We start from the raw sequence: 19,692 nt of genomic DNA, 5'->3' as shown, positions 1-19,692 counted from the left end.
AGATCTTAGAGGGCTTCATGTTTCATTATATAATTAAAGAGTCCTACTTCAGAGAATTAGGGTCGTTCATCTTCACAAAATAAGGGATGGCAATCATCAAAAAGAATATTATTTTAAATGCTTTACCCCTACATCCCACTTATCCTTAAGGGTTTTTTATATTAAACACCAGCAACAGTGTTTTATAAAGTATGGAAATTTAAAAGATTCTTAACTGTGGAGCATTTGGGCATTTATAGATTCTTCTTGGGGGTCCCTATGTGTGTTCCCTTAATACTCTATCCTTATCCCTACCCTAAGTATTGACTGATAACACTGTATTATAACTGTTAACCTTCTGTGTATCCCTAGACTGTGAATTTCTTGAGGGTGGGAACTTTGTCTTGTTCACGTATGTGTTCCAGGTCCGTAGTGCTTGGTACATAGTAAGTGCTCAACAAATGTTGTAAATGAATACTGGATTTGTGTAAACTTGAAATATTTTAAATAAAGATACTTCGTGCAGAAACAGAAAGATGCCATTTACAGAGGTCTTCTGCTGTAGAGGGTGTTTGGGAGTTGTTTTACACAATGCATTGTATCAGTGAAATTTTAGGAAATCCTGCTGGGAATACTGGTTTCAGAGCTTTCTGAAAGCACCAATGGACACTTAAAACTGGTTTTACTCCTCTGTGACAAAGATATGGATGCTGAAAGGCTAGATAATATTTTCTGAAGGTGGTTTGGCACATTGTTTCATTGATTACTAATTTTTGGAAATTACATGGAGTTGATGAGAACTAGCATTTTTAAAAATTTTATTTATTTATTTATTTATGGCTGTGTTGGGTCTTCGTTGCTGCATGCGGGCTTTCTCTAGTTGCGGTGAGTGGGGGCTACTCTTCGTTGTGGTGCACAGGCTTCTCATTGTGGTGGCTTCTCTTGTTGCGGAGCACGGGCTCTAGGCATATGGGCTTTAGTAGCTGTGGCTCGTGGGCTCTAGAGCGTGGACTCAGTAGTTGTGGCATACAGGCTTAGTTGCTCTGTGGCATGTGGGATCTTCCCGGACCAGGGCTTGAACCCGTGTCCCCTGCATTGGCAGGTGGATTCTTAACCACTGTGCCACCAGGGAAGTCCCGCATTTTAACTTATATTTCAAAATAGGTGTGAGGCTTGATTTTAATGTTTAGTATTAACTTTATTTATTTATTTAATTTATTTTTGGCTGTGTTGGGTCTTTGTTGCTGCATGCGGGTTTTCTCCAGTTGTGACGAGTGGAGGCTACTCTTCGTTGTGGTGTGCGGGCTTCTCATTGCAGTGGCTTCTGTTGTTGCGGAGCACGGGCTCTAGGTGCGCTGGCTTCAGTAGTTGTGGCACGCAGGCTCAGTAGTTGTGGCTGGTGGGCTCTAGAACGCAGGGTCAGTAGTTGTGGTGCACGGGCTTAGTTGCTCCGCAGCATGTGGGATCTTCCTGGACCAAGGCTCGAACCCGTGGCCCCTGCATTGGCAGGTGGATTCTTAACCACTGTGCCACCAGGGAAGCCCAGTATTAACTCTAAAATGTGGAATGCCTGTGTAAAAGGCATTCTACATTCTCTATGGAGATACTAAGTTGTGAAACCCCTACTCTTCCTTCTGTGGTACACCAATACATGTAGAGTCAGCACATGAATAGTTTAGGCCATGCTGTCAACTCAGGTAGCTTAAATAGATCAGTGACATAAGGTACTGTTCTGTTGTTTAGTTCTAGAAATATAGTCTTTGGCTAAAGCTTGATTGTCTGAACTTTCATTTGCTTATAGTTATGATAATTACACCCTCATTACTATCATCTGTACTAAAAACTGCACAGCTTTGTGTTGCTTAGGTTGCTTTTTGTTCTCTTTGTTTCCTGAAATCCAGAACATGAGAAAATCCTTTTAAAAATACTTGAAACTCTAGAATAAGATTTCTCACTACAATGATTAGTTGTTTGGGGCTCATTGACAGATAAGTGTAAGGAACATTTTTCCCCCATTGTGATTTACAAGAATTGAAAAAGAACTTAAAAAAACCCCTGTTTTCTTCTAAAAGCCACATAGAAACCCTGAATTCCCTGGGAGAGAGATACTACCAGTTGGTAATGACTTTGGTACTGGAAGTTAGGGAAAATAGTCTAATGCTTCATTTTCCTAGATTCCCCAGAATGTGTATTTTAGGTTAAAAGATCTAGTAAACTGTGGTAATTTATGTAATCCCTGATTAAAATCTTCAATTTATTGAAATTCCCAAATTACACTTCTGAGTAGTCTCCTACTTTCAGGGTTTATTAAATGTTGGAATTAGCTCATAATAAGGTTAAAAAAGCTATAACTTGGGACTTCCCTGGTGGTCCAGTGGTTACGAATCTGCCTTCCAGTGCAGGGGACATGAGTTCGATCCCTGGTCGGGGAACTAAGATCCCACATGCCGTGGGGCAACTAAGCCCGCGCTGCAACTACTGAGCACGTGAGCCACAACTTGAGAGAAGCCCCCAGGCTACAACAAAGAACCTGCTCACCTCAATGAAAGGTATCGCATGTTGCAACAAAGATCCAACTGCAACTAAGACCCAACGCAGCCAAAAGTAAAATAAATAAATAAATATTTTTTAAAAAAGCTATAATTCTCCTTGGGGATGAGAGATGAGATTAGCTATTAATAATTAAACAATAATGCTGGAGACTGAATGGTCTCTAAAACTCATATTGTCTTTAAAGTTTTAGGTACAGCATAGATGTCTCTCATCACAATTTCCAGCACTTTATCTGTGCCTTAATTATAGCACTGGGGACTTCTTTTTTTTTTTTTTTTTTTGCTGTACGTGGGCCTCTCACTGTTGTGGCCTCTCCCCTTGCAGAGCACAGGCTCCGGATGAGCAGGCTCAGCGGCAGAAAAAACCTCTGGGTCCGTGGGGCCCTTAGGGGCATAAAACAATAATTATGTGGGTAGGTAACTTTCAAATAATTACTTCATTTTTGAATAGGTGATACATGCTTATAGTATGAAGTTCAAGAAGGTACAAAAGGGTATACAGGAAAAAATAAGTTTTCCTTTCATTCCTTTCCTCTAGATATTCAGTTTCCCTCTCCAAAGGTAACTTGTTCCTAGGTTGTTTTGTATCCTTCCCAGGTATTTCATAGATATATAAATCTCTCCTTTTATATTTATATCTACATATAAATATACACACAACAAAAAGTAAAATTTTATATATCTATATATCTGTCTACACATAGATATATAAATATATCTGTATATCTATACCTAATCTATTTCTTTATGGTTGTTAACAGTTTGGGATTGATAAGGCAAGTATCTTAGGAATATTTAAGAGATATTAATATGAAATAATAATAAATTATATAAATAATATTAAAGATATTTAATATCTTTAGGAAAATAAAGGCATTTATCTTAGGAATAAGAGTTTAAATCTGGGAATTAGGGCTTACATGAATATTGGAAGAGCTGAGGGAGTGAATGTCAGGGGAGTTACTTTGGAAAGTCAGGGAAGCTTCTGCAGGAAGGTCAGGGAAGTAGACACTGAAGACCTTCAGGGTTCTCAAAAGCTGATTAGGAAATTGCTGCAATCATCAAGTATCTTTTTTTTTTTTTTTTTTTCCTCTTTTTTTTTGTGGTACACGGGCCTCTCACTGTTGTGGCCTCTCCCGTTGCGGAGCACAGGCCCAGCCGCTCCGCGGCATGTGGGATCCTCCCAGACCGGGTCATGAACCTGTGTCCCCTGCATCGGCAGGCGGATTCTCAACCACTGCGCCACCAGGGAAGCCCATCAAGTATCTTTGAGAATGCTTCTGTCATGTGTCTTGGGCTGCAGCAATAAAGCAGGTGATTCTCAAGCACTTGCCCCAAAGCTACTATGAATCTAACATCTGCCTCCAGCCACTCCAAAAAGTAATGTAATGGCTTCTATTCTTTCCATATCTCACATGCATTCCTTTCACTAGTACAGTGTAACCCAGATTGATATAGGGAAGGGGTTTCTGAGAAATATAGAGGAGTCTCGGAAGAGTGGATGGTTTGTGCTAGGTTACCCAGACAATGGCCAATGAGATTTTTGACCTGGGAAAACTGCTGTGTCCCAAATGGGACTGTAATTCTTACTTGTACTCTGTGAAAGCGGTCTGAGGTTTTTGATAAAAGGCAATAGATTAGAGACAACAAAACAAGACAACAAAAAAGGAGAGTCAAGGGAGTGCAGTGTCCTAAAAGCCAATGAAGGAGAAAGTTTCCATAAGAATTAAGCAGTTAATTGTAAACAATACTGTCATGAGGATGATAAGGAGGAGGAAAAATAAATCTACTGGGTTTGAAATTGAAGGATGGCCATTAGTGAGATTCAAGAGGAGTTTTTGTGGATTAGTCAGAGCAGAGATGTCTTTATAATTGGTCTGTAGCATCATAATAACAAATCACATAAATGAAGAAAAGTTTATCAAATCAACTTTGCCCTCCTTTACCATTAATCATATCTTCAAATCCCTTTCTGTTGTAATGTTTATGTTATTAAGTATAAATACCCAAAATGGAGTGTAATACTCCTATAATTATCAGAGCAAAATAGTATATACCTAGGAATTACCTCTTAGCTTATTTATGTAAATTATTTTCACTTGAGTTAAAAAAATCTTTGAATCATATTATTTGTGATCCATTATTATTCCCAAATACTATATTAAAAAGTACATTCATGGATTTGATATCATATAATACTTATATAAGATGTAACCATTGGAGGGAACCTGGTTAAGGGCACATGAGTCCTCTGTACTATTTTTGCAACTTCCTGTGAATCTGTGATTATTTCAAAATTTAAAAAAAGATATATGGACCTGGAATTGAATCTAAGAATCTACTTATTAGCAAAGTCTCCTTGGGAAATTCTTTTAACTTCTGTTAGCTTCAGTTTCCTGTCAATGAAATGGGGTTGGTGATAATACATCTCTCAGGATCGAGGTAAGGATCAAATAAGGTTTTTTTCTGAAAACAGTTTATAGACAGTGGAGCTCTATGTGAATCTTACTTAAAATTATATACTTTTTATTATTAAGAATATTTTTACCTATTAAGGGTCATCTTGGTTTGTTGTTTGTTTGGTTTTTTGGCCATGTCACGTGGCTTGCAGGATCTTAGTTCCCCAACCAGGGATCGAACCTGGGCCCCGGCAGTGAGAGCGCTGAGTCCTAACCACTGGACTGCCAGGGAATTCCCTGTTTTTTGAGGTTTTTTTGTTTGTTTGTTTTTTTGGTTTTTTTGCTGTACACGGGCCTCTCACTTTTGTGGCATCTCCTGTTGCGGAGCACAGGCTCTGGATGCACAGGTTCAGCGGCCATGGCTCACGGGCCCAGCCGCCCTGCGGCGTGTGGGATCTTCCCAGACCGGGGCACGAACCTGTGTCCCCTGCATCGGCAGGCGGACTCTCAGCCACTGCACCACCAGGGAAGCCCTGTATTGACCTTTAAGAGAATGAATTTTGGCCTGAAAAAGACTCTAGTTTTATAATCCTAGCCACACCAGTGTGTCCCTAGGCAAGGTACTTAGCCCCTTTGAGGCTTTTTATAAATGGAGATGAGGTTTACTACAGATTTGTTTTGAGAATTAAGTAAAGTTAAATGGAGTAATCAATGTGAAGTTCCTCCTCTCAAATTCTAGCACATGATGGGTTCTTCATGATGTATTTTCCCCACTTCCTTTCTTCTTTCAGAGCCAGATTTCTTGAAAGAATGGTTTGTATTTGCAGGCTCTCTTTCCAGTGAGGTTTACAACTCTGCTACTCTACCATAACTTCTCAGTCTAAAATTAGCAGTGATCTCCTAGTTGCCAGATCGAATGAGCACCTTCCAGACCTTCAGCATTTGCTTTCTGTTCCCAACCCCTAAAATCATACTCCCTTAAAGCAGCCAGAAAAAGCTTTCTAAAATGTAAATTCAATCTTTTAGTAGCTCTCCATCATTTGCATGGTAAAGTAAGTCATTTCTGGTAGGGAAAAAGACACTCTTGTTCTAGATCTGTACTGTCTAATATGGTAGAATACTAGTCATATGTGGCTATTTAAAATTAAAATCAATTTAATTAGGTCCGGATCAAGATAGCAGAGTAGGAAGATCCTGAGCTCACTTCGTCCCATGGATACCCCAAAACTACAACTACATATAGAACAACTGTTTCTGCAGAACACATTTTCTACAACCAAAGATATAAAGAAAAGACCACGTTGAGATGGGTAAGAGGGGTAGAGACATGGTTTAGTCAGAACCCACACCACTGGTGTGGTGACCTATAAGCAGGAGAAGTATCACAACCATGGAGGTGCCCTCTGTGGAGCAAGGGGTCTGAGCCCCATATCGGGCTCCCTAGCCTAGGGATCCTGCACTGGGAGGACAAGCCCCCATAACATCTGGCTTTGAAAACCAGTGGAGCTTTCATCCAAGAGAACTATAAGGCTGTGGGAAACTGAGACTTCATTTTTGAAGGGCTTGCGGATAAACCCACTTACTCTGAGTTCCAGCACAGAGGCAGCAGCTTGTAAAGTGCCTGGGTCCTATGAGAAGGAGACTCATTGACTAATTTAGGGTGTAAGAGGCAGGAATCTGGTGGAACTTTCTCTGGGGATTGAAAATGATATGTTGATTACAACATAATTTATAGTGACCAAGATATGGAAGCAACTCAGTGTCCATCGATTGATGAATGGTTAAAGAAGATGTGGTATATATATGCAATGGAATATTAGTCATAAAAAGAATGCAATCTTGCCATGTGGGACAACATGGATGGACCTTGAGAATATTATGCTAAGTGAAATAAGTTAGAGAAAGACAAATACTGTATAATTTCACTTAAGTGTGGAATCTAAAAAACAAAACAAATGAACAAAGAAAACCAAACAGAAACAGACTCATAGATGCAGAGAACAAACTGGTGGTCACCAGAGGGGAGGAGCCTGTGGTGTTGGGCAAAATAGGTGAAGAGGATCAAGAGGTACAAACTTCCAGTTATAAAATAAATGTCATGGGGGTGTAGTGTACAACATAGGGAATATAGTCAGTAATATTGCAGTAACTTTGTGTGGTGACAGATGGTAACTAGACTTATTGTGGTGATCAATTTGTAATGTATGTAAATGTCAAATCACTATGTTGTACACCTGAGACTAATATAGTATTGTATGTCAACTATACCTTGATAAAAAATTCAAGTTAATTACAGTTGAATAAAATATAAAAAGTTAATTCCTCTGTTACACTAGCTACATTTCAAGTATTAAATAGCCACATGTGACTAATAGCTACCATATTATTGATACATTCTCATTATCGCATAAAGTTCTGTTGGACAGTGCTGATCTAGATTCAAGACATTTTAAAAAAGGGAGACAGATTGGCATTGTACCAGACCTAGCTGGGTTGAGCAAAGGAAGCAGAGGTGATGATGCTAGAGAGCTCATATTGTTAACTGGAAGAGTTAAGGCTCCTGGAGAGAAGCTAGAGCTGCCTTGAAATGTGGAATGCTTTATTTTTTATTTTATTTTTTATTTTTTTGCAGTATGTGGGCCTCTCACTGTTGTGGCCTCTCCCATTGCGGAGCACAGGCTCCGGACATGCAGGCTCAGCGGCCATGGCTCACGGGTCCAGCCGCTCCGCGGCATGTGGGATCTTCCCGGACTGGGGCACAAACCCGTGTCCCCTGCATCGGCAGGCGGACTCTCAACCACTGCGCCACCAGGGAAGCCCAGGAATGCTTTATTTATTTAAATTTTTATTGGGGTATAGTTGATTTACAATGTTGTGTTAGTGTCAGGTGTACAGCAAAGTGAATCAGTTATACATATATCGACTCATTTTTTTTTAGATTCTTTTCCCATATAACCCATTGCAGAGTACTGAGTAGGGTTCCCTGTGCTGTACAGCAGGTTCTTATTAGTTATCTATTTTATACATGGTAATGTGTATATGTCAATCCCAATCTCCCAATTTATCCTTCCCCTCCAGCCCCTTATCCCCTGGTAACCATAAGTTTGTTTTCTACATCCATGACTCTACTTGTGTTTTGTAAGTAAGTTCATTTGTACCCTTTTTCTAAAAAATAAATTTATTTGTTTATTTATTTTTGGCTGAGTTGGGTCCTTGTTGCTGTGTGTGGGCTTTCTCTAGTTGCGGCGAATGGGGGCTACTCTTCATTGCGGTGCGTGGGCTTCTCGTTGTGGTGGCTTCTCTTGTAGGGGGGCACGGGCTCTAGGAGTGCCGGCTTCAATAGTTGTGGCTCGCAGGCTTTAGAGCGCAGGCTCAGTAGTTGTGGTGCAGGGGCTTAGTTGCTCTGTGGCATGTGGGATCTTCCTGGACCAGGGCTCGAACCCGTGTCCCCTGCATTGGGAGGCGGATTCTTAACCACTGCACCACCAGGGAAGCCCTGTACCCTTTTTTAAGATTCCACATATAAGTGATATCATATGATGTTTGTCTTTCTGTGTCTGACTTATTTCACTTAGTATGACAATCTCTAGGTCCATCCATGTTGCTGCAAATGGCATTATTTTGTTCTTTTTTATGGCTGAGAAATATTTCATTGTATATATGTACCACATCTTCTTTATCCATTTCTCTATTGATGGACATTTAGGTTGCTTCCATGTCCTGGCTATTGTAAATAGTGCTGCAGTGAACATTGGGGTACATGTATTTTTTCGAATTATGGTTTTCTCTGGGTATATGCCCAGTAGTGGGATTGCTGGGTCATATGATAATTCTATTTTTAGTTTTTTAAGGAACCTCCATACTGTTCTCCATAGTAGCTGTATCAATTTACATTCCCACCAACAGTGTAGGAGGGTTCCTTTTCTCCACACCCTCTCCAGCATTTATTGTTTGTAAATTTTTTGATGATGGCCATTTTGACAGGTGTGAGGTGATACCTCATTGTAGTTTTGATTTGCATTTGAATTGGGGAATACTTTGAAAGATCACCAGGAGTGATCACTAGGAAAGGCAGGAACTACTTCTGTCATTATGTTGGACTATGGATGAGGAGTAAAAGCAATCTCATTGATTGAGAGAAAGAAATGGAATATTGCTGGAAATTATCCTTTTTGCATCAGGTTAAGCATTTATCTCAGAAGAGGAAAGTGGTGTTTGCTTTTATTATTAAGAGAAAAGAATAAGTGATTGGGAAACGTTTTCTTGGGATTTTAACCTTTTGGTAAGTGATACCTCAAACCTGCTATTAACCCATCTGCTTTTTTGGCTTAAACGAATTTCTCAAGTATAAGTGATCTTGCCGAGTCAGAAGAGATATATTTATCCTTATATTCTGTAAATAGTTATCTCCAGTCTTTAGATTTATTTTCTGTTCGGCTATAGTCAAGAATTCTGTGACTGTTTTATTCCCATCTGAATAAGTTATTATTGCTGTGATTTTTAAGCTTCTGGATATTAATGTTTTAAGTTCCTGAACTTCTCTGCAAGACAGGGTCCATACTGAAGGAGGCAGCTGTAAAATGCAGGTGCCGACAAGCAGAAAAACAAAGAGATTTTCACAGGGAATTGTGGGTATTTAATGTAACTCTTTAGTTCACAGTTCAATAAAACCGTGTTGTTTCCATATTACTACATTCTGCATTAACCTTCTGCTGTATTGCAAAGTTAATTTTAAGGAGGAAAGATGTGTTACATTTGTTACTTGCTTCCTCTCCAGCATTTTAACTTTCAGTCCTCAGAAGGCAGGAATTCTGCTGTACCAGCACAATTTAATCTGCTTAAAGTATTTTTGTACACATATTGATAAGGAAAGTTTAGTTTGTATTTTATCATGCTTGTGAAAGTGAAAATGAATCACAAATTATAAGTGAAACTGACTTCTTATTTATACTTGCTCTGTTTTCTCATTATGTCCTTTTAAATAATGATTTTGTAAAATGAGAATACTGAAATGCTATAGAGAAGAAAGGGAGGAGAAGTGGTTGCATTGTGAGTGTGGATAAGGAAGCAGGCACTGAAATCACTAGGCAACAGGCTGTGAGAAATGTAGCATTTCTCATTTGTGTCGTCATGTAACTATGGGAGAACCACCAGAACCTAACCTGGTATTTCTTTTTAATCAAGTCCAGCTGTTGGTCATGTGAACACACTCTTTCCTCCAAGTATTAAGGGTGTGTTTTCTCCTTTCCTATGGTATCTTAAATGGCTGCTTACATATCACCTAGAATGTACTCACATGCTCTAGGAGCCCCTGTTATACTGATCATTTTTCTTTATGAATCACAAGTAGAATGCTCACCCCTAGTTGCATAAAAACTTTAGAACAAAGAATGTGACTTGACCACATAAGTTTTTTTTTTCTAATTTTTTTTTATTTTTATGAATAGAGCTCTTGTTTTTAATTTGATGAGCAGGGAACTTTCCAACTGTAACCCTCCCTTTACAATCTGTCTTTAATTTGTGAAAAAGTTGCATTCCAATTTTTCAGACGTAAAACTTTTTAATGCATTTTTTTGGATTCACTGGTTCTCCAGTCATGATGGGTTATCCTGAAATTTGGCGTATACCATTTCATGGGTTTCAATCTCCTTTTCTTATTTGCACATTTACATTTACTACTTTGATATGAAAAAGTGATTAGATGGCATCTCACCTTAGTCCTCCTTAAGTAATACACAGTTGTAGCTGTTAGACTGTTTCTGTAGTGTTGTTACCAACCTGGTCTTCCTTGAAAGAAGTATGAAAGCATTTTCAACATCTTGGATCATTTAGTTCAGTTTACTTATCCTCTGTGAGGCATAATCTATGTGAATTTTGAAGGCTGCTCTGTGCTTAAGTATGAAACTTTTTAATTCTACTGTATCTTCTTGGTGGCACTAAGAAACAGTTATTTTTTTCCTCTGTTTTCTGGGATCTTCGCATTGCCCCTTAGTGTTGTAGCAAATATTTAAGACATTTTAAGTCCCAACACTGGGACAGAGCTTGGTCAGGTAATTATCCTGATACATTCAGATAAAATAAATCTAAAAATCTGTATAGTAATCATCTATTCTTAGCTAAGAAAAATGGGTAGTAATTATAGATATGAACATTTGCTTTGTAGGCCACAAAATTGTTTCAATACTATTGCTTTGTTTAAAAAAAAAGACACCACTTAAAAAAAAAAAGACACCACTTAATACTGAATATTACTTAGAGATAAAAACATTGTGCTTGTCAAAGCATTCTAAATAATGCACCCTTTCAAAAATTTATAAAGCCCATAACTCTGTTTTAGGCCTTATATCAGTTACTTGAGATGCCACATACACCAGTGGGTTGTTTATGATGTACGGACTACTAATAAGATGATGGCAAGTAACATAGATACCTAGGAAAGTAGCCATGTGACAAAAGGAAGAATGTTCTTACAGTGATATCCGTAGATAAAAATCATATAATTTTATTTGTGAGTGGTATCCTGCTCCTGCCTGTTGAAATTACAGATTGTATGTATGTGTTTGATAATTGCTCATGGTTATTAGTTTCCTTAAATACTTTGAATAGTTATTAGACTTTTCTTCACTAAATCATAACATGTTATATATTTATTCCTTGGAGTTTACTGCTGTTTCTTAAGTCACTACCATAGTCCTATTTTGTGACATTCTAGGGTATGTTAGTTATCTCAAGTGATGATATAAATTCTTTAAAGTAAAATTTATTTCATATAAATATAGTTTTCTTAATTATTTTTGAGGAAGAGCACTGTTGCAAAATCAGACAATGATAGAATGAGAAAATTTATTTGAAGAAATGCTAATATTCATTTATTCCAAGATGATATAGTTTGAAGCCTCTGGGACTTAAGTTACCTAAGACAATCTTTGCAGTGCTTTTAGAGTGAGTTAGATAACTGAAACCTAAAGACCCAAAATGTCATGTTTTATAAATTACTTTAGGAATGCATAGCAGATTTGTCAAAGAAGAGTAGTAGTGTCAGGTGAAAATAGTTACAATTCTATATTCAGTAGGAAGAATTTTTAATTCTAGATTTTATGCAGTGTTCAGTACTTTGATATTACTGGTATTTGGTAAATATTATTTTTATAATGTCTCTAGTAAATGCTTTATTAAACATAGCTATGTTTGAAATTTGTATAAAAATGACATTATTTCGGAGGAGATAGGTAAATTCATGGGACTCCTGAAAAAATAAATTGAATACAGTTTAAAGGGAATCTCTGTAGAGAGGTAAAGAGATAGTGCAAGATGACATGGTACCTTAAACAGAGAACAGATTGGTGGTTACCAGAGGTGAGGGTCTGGGGATGGGTAAATGAGTGAAGGTGGTCAAAACGTACAGACTTCCAGTTATAACATAAATAAGTTCTGCAAATTTAGTGAACAGCATGGTGACTATTGTTAACAGTACTGTATTGTATATTTGAAAGTTGCTAAGAGTAGATCTTCAAAGTTCTCATCACAAGAAAAAAAACTGTAGCTATGTGAGGTGATGGTTGTCAGCTAAACATATTGTGGTAATCATTTTGCAATATATACACATATAAAATCATTATGTTGTATACCTTAAACTTATACAATGTTGTATGTCAATTATATCTTAATAAAACTGGGAAAAAAGTGAAAATATTCACTGAGGAAAAGGTGGCATGGTAGATTAAGATTTGCAGAAGAGTCATACTAAAAGTAACAGCACTGTAAGAGAAAAATAGGAAGGTGTGGTTATCCTTTCAGCCTATATCATTACTTATTATTTGGTAGAGAAGGAATAATAAGTCAAAAACTATCTCCAGTTTGGACAGAGTGCCCCTTCTCTGTGTTTCCTTGTTATTCTGTATGTATCCTTATCACTGTCTTTATCACACAATACCTTGAAATTATGTTTGCCTATTTATATATATGTTTTTTTAAAGAAAGAATATAAAAAGTACAGGCAAAGTTTTTTTTCAAAAAAGATGTCTATCACAGCATTATTTAAAAATAATGAAAAACTGAAAACAACCCAAAAGTCCTGTATTAGGTAGGTGGTCTATAAATTTCAGTTCATCCACATGAGGGAGTGTGCTGTGTTGCAAGTTTCCTACAACAGTTCCAGACACAACAGCCTCCAGAGGGTGAAGAGGAACTCTATTTTCCTATCACTCCTTTAGCAGTGTGAAAATCTTTCCTGGAAGTTCCCAGCCTTATTTCTCACAGCCTAGACTTGGGTTTCAGGCCCAGGCATTGGCAAGGGTGATAGGATCTATGATGAAAAGGATTCAATGACAGTGACTGCTATAACAGTATATACAAAATGTTAAGAGTGGTTACATTTTTGTAGTGGGAATAATAGGTGTATTTTATTACCTCATTTTTACTTTCCTAGAGTTTAGAAGGTTTAAGTACTGAGAATATGTTGCTTTAATCATCAGGGAAAAATAGGTATTAATTAAAATATTTATCTGTTTGTATGTCTGTGTCCCCATGCCATTGGAGGGCAGTGCAGTGGACTGAGACTTCTCTGTTATGGTACTGCCAGTGCTTAATCCATGCCTGGTGCATAATAGGTTCTTAGTAGTTGTTGAACTGAATCAAGTTAATCAAGTTAATCAAATTAACTTTTAAAGTTAAAAAGAAGTAATAGGGACTTCCCTCGTGGTGCAGTGGTTAAGAATCCGCCTGCCAATGGTGGGGGGGACATGGGTTTGATCCTTAGTCCAGGAAGATCCCACATGCCGTGGAGCAACTAAGCCCCTGCGCCACAACTACTGAGCCGGCACTTTAGAGCCTGCGAGCCACAACTACTGAGCCCGTGTGCTGCAGCTAGTGAAACCCGCATGCTCTAGGGCCTGTGCTCTGCAACAAGAGAAGCCACCCCAATGAGAAGCCCGTGCACTGCAACGAAGAGTAGCCCCTGCTTGCCATAACTAGAGAAAGCCCACATGCAGCAACAAAGACCCAATGCAGCAAAAAAAAAAAAAAAAAAAGTAATAAAGGAATGTAAAATTCTGTTACTTTTAGGTACAGTTCACATTATGAACCACACTGTTAAGTGCTAGTAGATAAAATGAAATAATTAATGAAAAAGTTATCATTTACAATAGGTTCACATTAACTGCAATACACTTAGCTCTTCCTGATGTTTTAATGTCTTTCTCTTTATAGAATTAATTTTTCTTTACTTTTTGTGAAATACTATATAACTATACATAAAAAATATATAACTTTACATAAAATATGTTTAACTTTAAAGATTAATTATAAAGTGAACAGTTCTCTAACCACCGCAAAAAGAAATAGAACATTACCAGTACCTTAGATGCCACGTGTATGCTCTTCTCTGCACATCTCACTTTCCTAATAATGTAAACACTTCTGTTTTTTTTAATAAATCATTCTCTTACTTTTCTTTACAGTTTTGCCATCTATCTATATGTAGATTCCTAAACAATATATTACCTAGTTTTGCTTCTTTTTGAAATTTTCATATGTGGAGTGATCTTGTAATTATTCTTCTGTGACTTCCTTCTTTAGGTCAATGTGATATTTTAATATTTATCCATTTTGATGAATGTAGCCATAGCTTGTTCATTTTCACTTCTTTATAAAATTCCATTACTACAAGCATACTACAATCTATTTACATAATTTCTATATTTGTTTTTACAGGTTTTAACTATTATGAACAATGCTGCCATAAACATTCTGAATGTTGCTGTGAACAATTCTTTATGAAAGAGTTTCTGTTGGAGTTAAATTGCTGGTTGCAGAGGACACACATCTTCACCATTACTATATAATGCAAAATTGCTTTTCAAAGTTTTGTTCCAATGTACCCTGCCACCATCAGGATAAATTTTGATAGTCCTTTTTGCTCAACATTTTTGCCAATACTTGGCTATCACAATCTAAATTATTTGCCATGGATAAGTTACAATGCATTTTTAACTACTTAAACAGCTATGTCTGAGTCTTGATTTGAAAACACAGGAAATTAATCCTTAATTTTTAAACATGTTCTTAAAAAGAATGTCTTTTCTGAATTATTATAAACTTTGATTTTGTGGTATCTAAATTGCTAAGGGAGAATTTACATAATTTCATATTAAATTCATTTATCTAGATTGTTTCTGTCAATTAGAATAGATATCCAGGGCTTCAGTTATGATATAGAAATTTCAGACAGGTGGAAGAGATGGTGCTAGAGATTTACTCTGCACAATTTTATTTTACTTAATTTGGCTACTGCCCCAAATTACATGTAGCCTCATACAACTTTGCTTTGAGTAATAGGCATAAACATATTCTTGTGAGCATAGACCTATTCAGGACATATGCTTTCCTCACATGTTCATGCATTTCATTTTGTATGTTGTACTTTAAGAGCATATGAAAAGAGTAGTCTTGGACTTCCCTGGTGGCACAGTGGTTAAGAATCCACTTGCCAATGCAGGGGACACGGGTTCGAGCCCTGGTCCGGGAAGATCCCACATGCTGCCGAGCAACTAAGCCCGTGCACCACAACTACTGAGCCTGCGCTCTAGAGCCCACGAGCCACAACTACTGAGCCCACGTGCCACAACTACTGAAGCCCTCATGCCTAGAGCACGTACTCCGAAACAAAGAGAAACCACCACAGTGAGAAGCCTGCACACCACAATGAAGAGTAGCCCCTGCTCGTTGAAACTAGAGAAAGCCCGCGCGCAGCAATGAAGACCCAGTGCAGCCAAAAATAAAGAAATAAATTTATTTTTTAAAAAAAGAGTAGTCTAAATCTTATCCGTACAGACAGAAAAAAATATGCAAGCTTTAAAATTTTCTGATTACTTTTTAAAATTTAGCTTTCATTTTCATCAAAGTTATCCATATAACTCTTTTAAAGGCTCAAGGGATTCCTATACTCCCCTGCAGTGCCTTGCCCCTCCTTACCCTCCCTTAACCATTTAGCTTCCCATGCTCTTTTTTTTTTTTAAATAAATTTATTTATTTATTTTTGGCTGCAGTGGGTCTTCGTTGCTGCTCATGGGCTTCTTATCGTGGGGGCTTCTCTTGTTGCAGAGCATGAGCTCTAGGTACACAGGCTTCAGTAGTTGTGGCTCGCTGGCTTCAGTACTTGTGGCCCGCAGGCTCTAGAGCTCAGGCTTGGTAGTTGTGGAGCACGGCTTAGTTGCTCCGCGGCATGTGGGATCTTCCTGGACCAGGGATTGAACCTGTGTCCCCTGCATTGGCAGGCGGATTCTTAACCACTGTGCCACCAGGGAAGCCCTTCCTGTGCTTTTAGAGGCAACAAAGTACTTCTCTTAGCAATTTGTTTTGTAATTTACTTCCCATATGCTTTTGTTTCTACCTTTTTTCCTTTTTATTGTGATAAATATACATAACATAAAATTTACCATTTTAGCCAATTTTAAGGGTACAGTTCAGTGGCATTAAATACACTCACACTGTTGTACAACCATCACCACTTTTGCTGTTACTTAATTTTAAAGTATTATCTATTGTCTTCCCGAAATGAAAGATGAGGATTTAACTCTTTTGTCCCTTTCTGGCACAAATGCACACTTCTTGTACTCCTATTCTCCCAATATAATTATATCATAAATTTGTGTAGGTTAGAGTTGATTATGTTAGTGTTACTCTGAAAAGGCCATTCACAGCTGAATCATTTGGTATACTGTGATTACATTTCCTTTCTTGTTTCCTTTCCATTTCCAAATAGCCCCTAGTTCTCTAAATCTCCTCTCATTGCACACTGAATGTTCAGTTACCTTCTTTTTTTTTCTTTTTAACATCTTTATTGGAGTATAATTGCTTTACAATGGTGTGTTAGCTTCTGCTTCATAACAAAGTGAATCAGCTATACATATACGTATATCCCCATATCTCCTCCCTCTTGCGTCTCCCTCCCACCCTCCCTATCCCACCCCTGTAGGTGATCACAAAGCACAGAGCTGATCTCCCTGTGCTATGTCAGTCACCTTCTTAATGATGTTTGTTCATCTTCTGGAGGACATCTCTTCTGACTGGTTTCAGTTAGGACTTGTTGCTCTTCCCCCACATACACAGTTGTCATCTGGAGTCTCACTTCCTCATTGAAAATTCCCTTTGCCTGTAGCTTGTGTTGAATCCTGGTTCCCAGTCATGTATCTTCTTCATTCTGCATTTATTTCCTTGTTTTGGTTGTGTACTTTCTTTAGTAGCTTCCTAAGAAAGAGTGGATAGGAGGGGATAGGAGGTAAATTATTTGAGACAGTGTAAGTCTGAAAAATACCTTTTTCTTCTGCCTTACACTTGATATTTTGACCGGTTGTAGAATACTAGGTTAGAATAATTTTCTGTCAGATTTTGATTGTCTTCTGCCTGGGTTGCCCTTCTACCAGGCTTTCTTAATCAGAAGACATTCTGAATCCTTATCCTTGTGTGAAACCTGTTTTTCCATATGGAAGTTTTAAAGCATTGTTTTTTATTCATAGTTTTATGAAATTTCTTGGTGATGTATTTTAGGAATACTGTATTGGGTCTTTGATGATCTCTTTCAGTGTGGAAACTCATGTCATCAATTCTCTTTTCTTTATTGTTGATTTAGACCCATTTAATGTTTTTAAAAAATTCTCTTTCTGACACTTCTCTTTTATAGATATCGGATTTCCTAGATTGACTCTCTAGTTTTCTTGTCTTTTTTATTTCTATGATTTTGTCTTTTTGCTCTGCTTGTAGGATATTTTCTGTTTTGTCTTCCAGTCCTTTCATTGAGCTTTTTGTTTCTGCTATCCTATTTTTAATTTCTGAGAACTTCCCTCCCTTTTTTTTAAACTACCCTGTCTTGTTTCATGGATGTAGTGTCTTACCTGAGGATATTTATGATAGAGTTTTGAATCTTGATTTGTTTTTATGAAATGGAAACAAAGGAAAATGAAATGGAAAAAAAGAGAAAAAACTAAATTAGTAAGCATTGTTAGTGTAGCTGGATTGAAAATATCTCATCCTACATTCAGATGCTCAAAGAAAATACATCTTCTTTATTTTTTGTGATAGCTCTAATCTTTCTTATAAGCATCTTACCCAATCAGGTAGTGATAGACAAGGAGAGGGCAGAGTATTAGTTTAAACTTGCCAGTTAACATCTGTTTCAATAGGTAGTTCAGCTTCTCTTAGGTATATGCTCAGTCTTTCAGATAGTCTCTCCACCTATCCCTTTATGCTTGCTGTGCCTCAACATGCTGTTTAAGTGCTATGGGGTGTGGTCCTTAGTTGATTTTGTGATAGTGGTAGAGAATATCTTGGAATTCTGTACCAGTCTTCACTGGTATCTGCTGGGGGTAGTTTCTCCAGTCTTGCCCTGGACTGATTTGACTGCTGAGATGGTTTTTTTTTGTCCTTTGGGAGTGATGTTTCTAGAGCTTATGGAACTTCTGGATCCTCTCTCTATATGTAGGCCATGGGGAGTCAGGATTATTGCCTCAAGCTCCTTTACTTGCTACTTTCCTCTGTTAAGGCTCTGCTGTTCCTTCTAACAGACTGTATTGCCCCAGGACCATCCTGCATGATGGTCTTCTCTTAGGGTTTAATGTGGGGAGCTAGGCAAAAACCTCCCACTGCTTTTGATTTTTCTCTTGTTTACATACTAGGAAAGGAAGGGGTAGGCTTTCTTTTTCTTCCTAATGTTTGGAAGAACATTATTTCATAGCCCTTTCTTTTCCAAAGTAGTATTTGTCCAACCCTCTTGACTGGAACCATAAAGGGGTACAGAGGGAGAAATTTACCAATAAGGGAAAATCCAAAAATATTATCGCAATTATATTAACTAATCATTTCATTATATAGCAGGAGAAATTTTGTCATCTTCTAAAATTATTTAAGCACTTCTGAATTTTTTCCATCTTTAATAGTAAATATACTTTTCCAACTCTGAATCAGTCATTCTCAGTCATGATTTGTGAGATGTAATCTCAAAACAAAATTTGAAATTAGTAAGCAGTTAGTAAAGAGTGATTTTTATATTCTTATGGCATTTCCAGAAGTTGGCTGGGATGTGCAGATTCCATTATAGCTACCTTTCATTTGGGAACTCTTGGATCAGATCCAGTTCTTTGAAAGATGGATTATGTGAGTATTTAAGTATGTTTTAAGAGTGTATCAAATGTGTAATCAAGGAATCCCTTTTGATAGTGTTCAAGTACTTTTAGGACTTACTACTCCAAGCACACTATCTTATTAATTCTTTAACATTCCTGCCAGGTATCATAAAGTGCCTTCTTTGGTACATTTTGGAGAAATTTAATTTTGTATGGAAACTTTGGTAGATTAAAATTGTTCTTAATTTTCTTTTTCTGGAGACAGAGCATAGCCAAGTATTACCCAGGTATATGATTTCTCTTGTCGTTCCAGCTGAAGTGAGTAATAGTTGTTCTCTGCTGTGGATTATTAAGTACTGTTCTGTATATGGATGAGCCTCACTGAATATAGCAAAGATCCTCATCTTTGATTGGGGGGGTCATATTCTTCTTTGAGAGTCTGATGAAGGCTATTTATCACTTCCCTCCTGGTACCTTCACCCCAAAATAGTACCTAAACACACTTGTTTCTACTTTAGTTTTTTGCATTGGAATATATATGATTTGTAGAGCAGTGGTTCTCAAGATTGGTAGCAGAGTTGGGGCAAGGTGAGATGTGTATGGGGAGAGAGGGATCAGAATGATATGGGATATTTTGAAATTTGT

At 37.5% G+C, this 19,692-nt stretch overlaps 1 protein-coding gene across 2 annotated transcripts in view; it reads left to right on the top strand.

Annotated features, from left to right (window-relative positions):
- TTC28 (tetratricopeptide repeat domain 28) overlaps window positions 1-19,692 on the top strand; it is a 581,552-nt gene that overhangs the window by 60,023 nt on the left and 501,837 nt on the right. The window lies entirely within an intron of this gene.

This window comes from Mesoplodon mirus (genome assembly GCF_964341445.2).
Source record: "Mesoplodon mirus genome assembly, chromosome: 13".
NCBI classification, from domain to species: Eukaryota; Metazoa; Chordata; class Mammalia; order Artiodactyla; family Ziphiidae; genus Mesoplodon; species Mesoplodon mirus.
The sequence above is the reverse complement of the archived record's forward strand: the minus strand, read 5'-3'. Positions and strand labels throughout refer to the sequence as shown.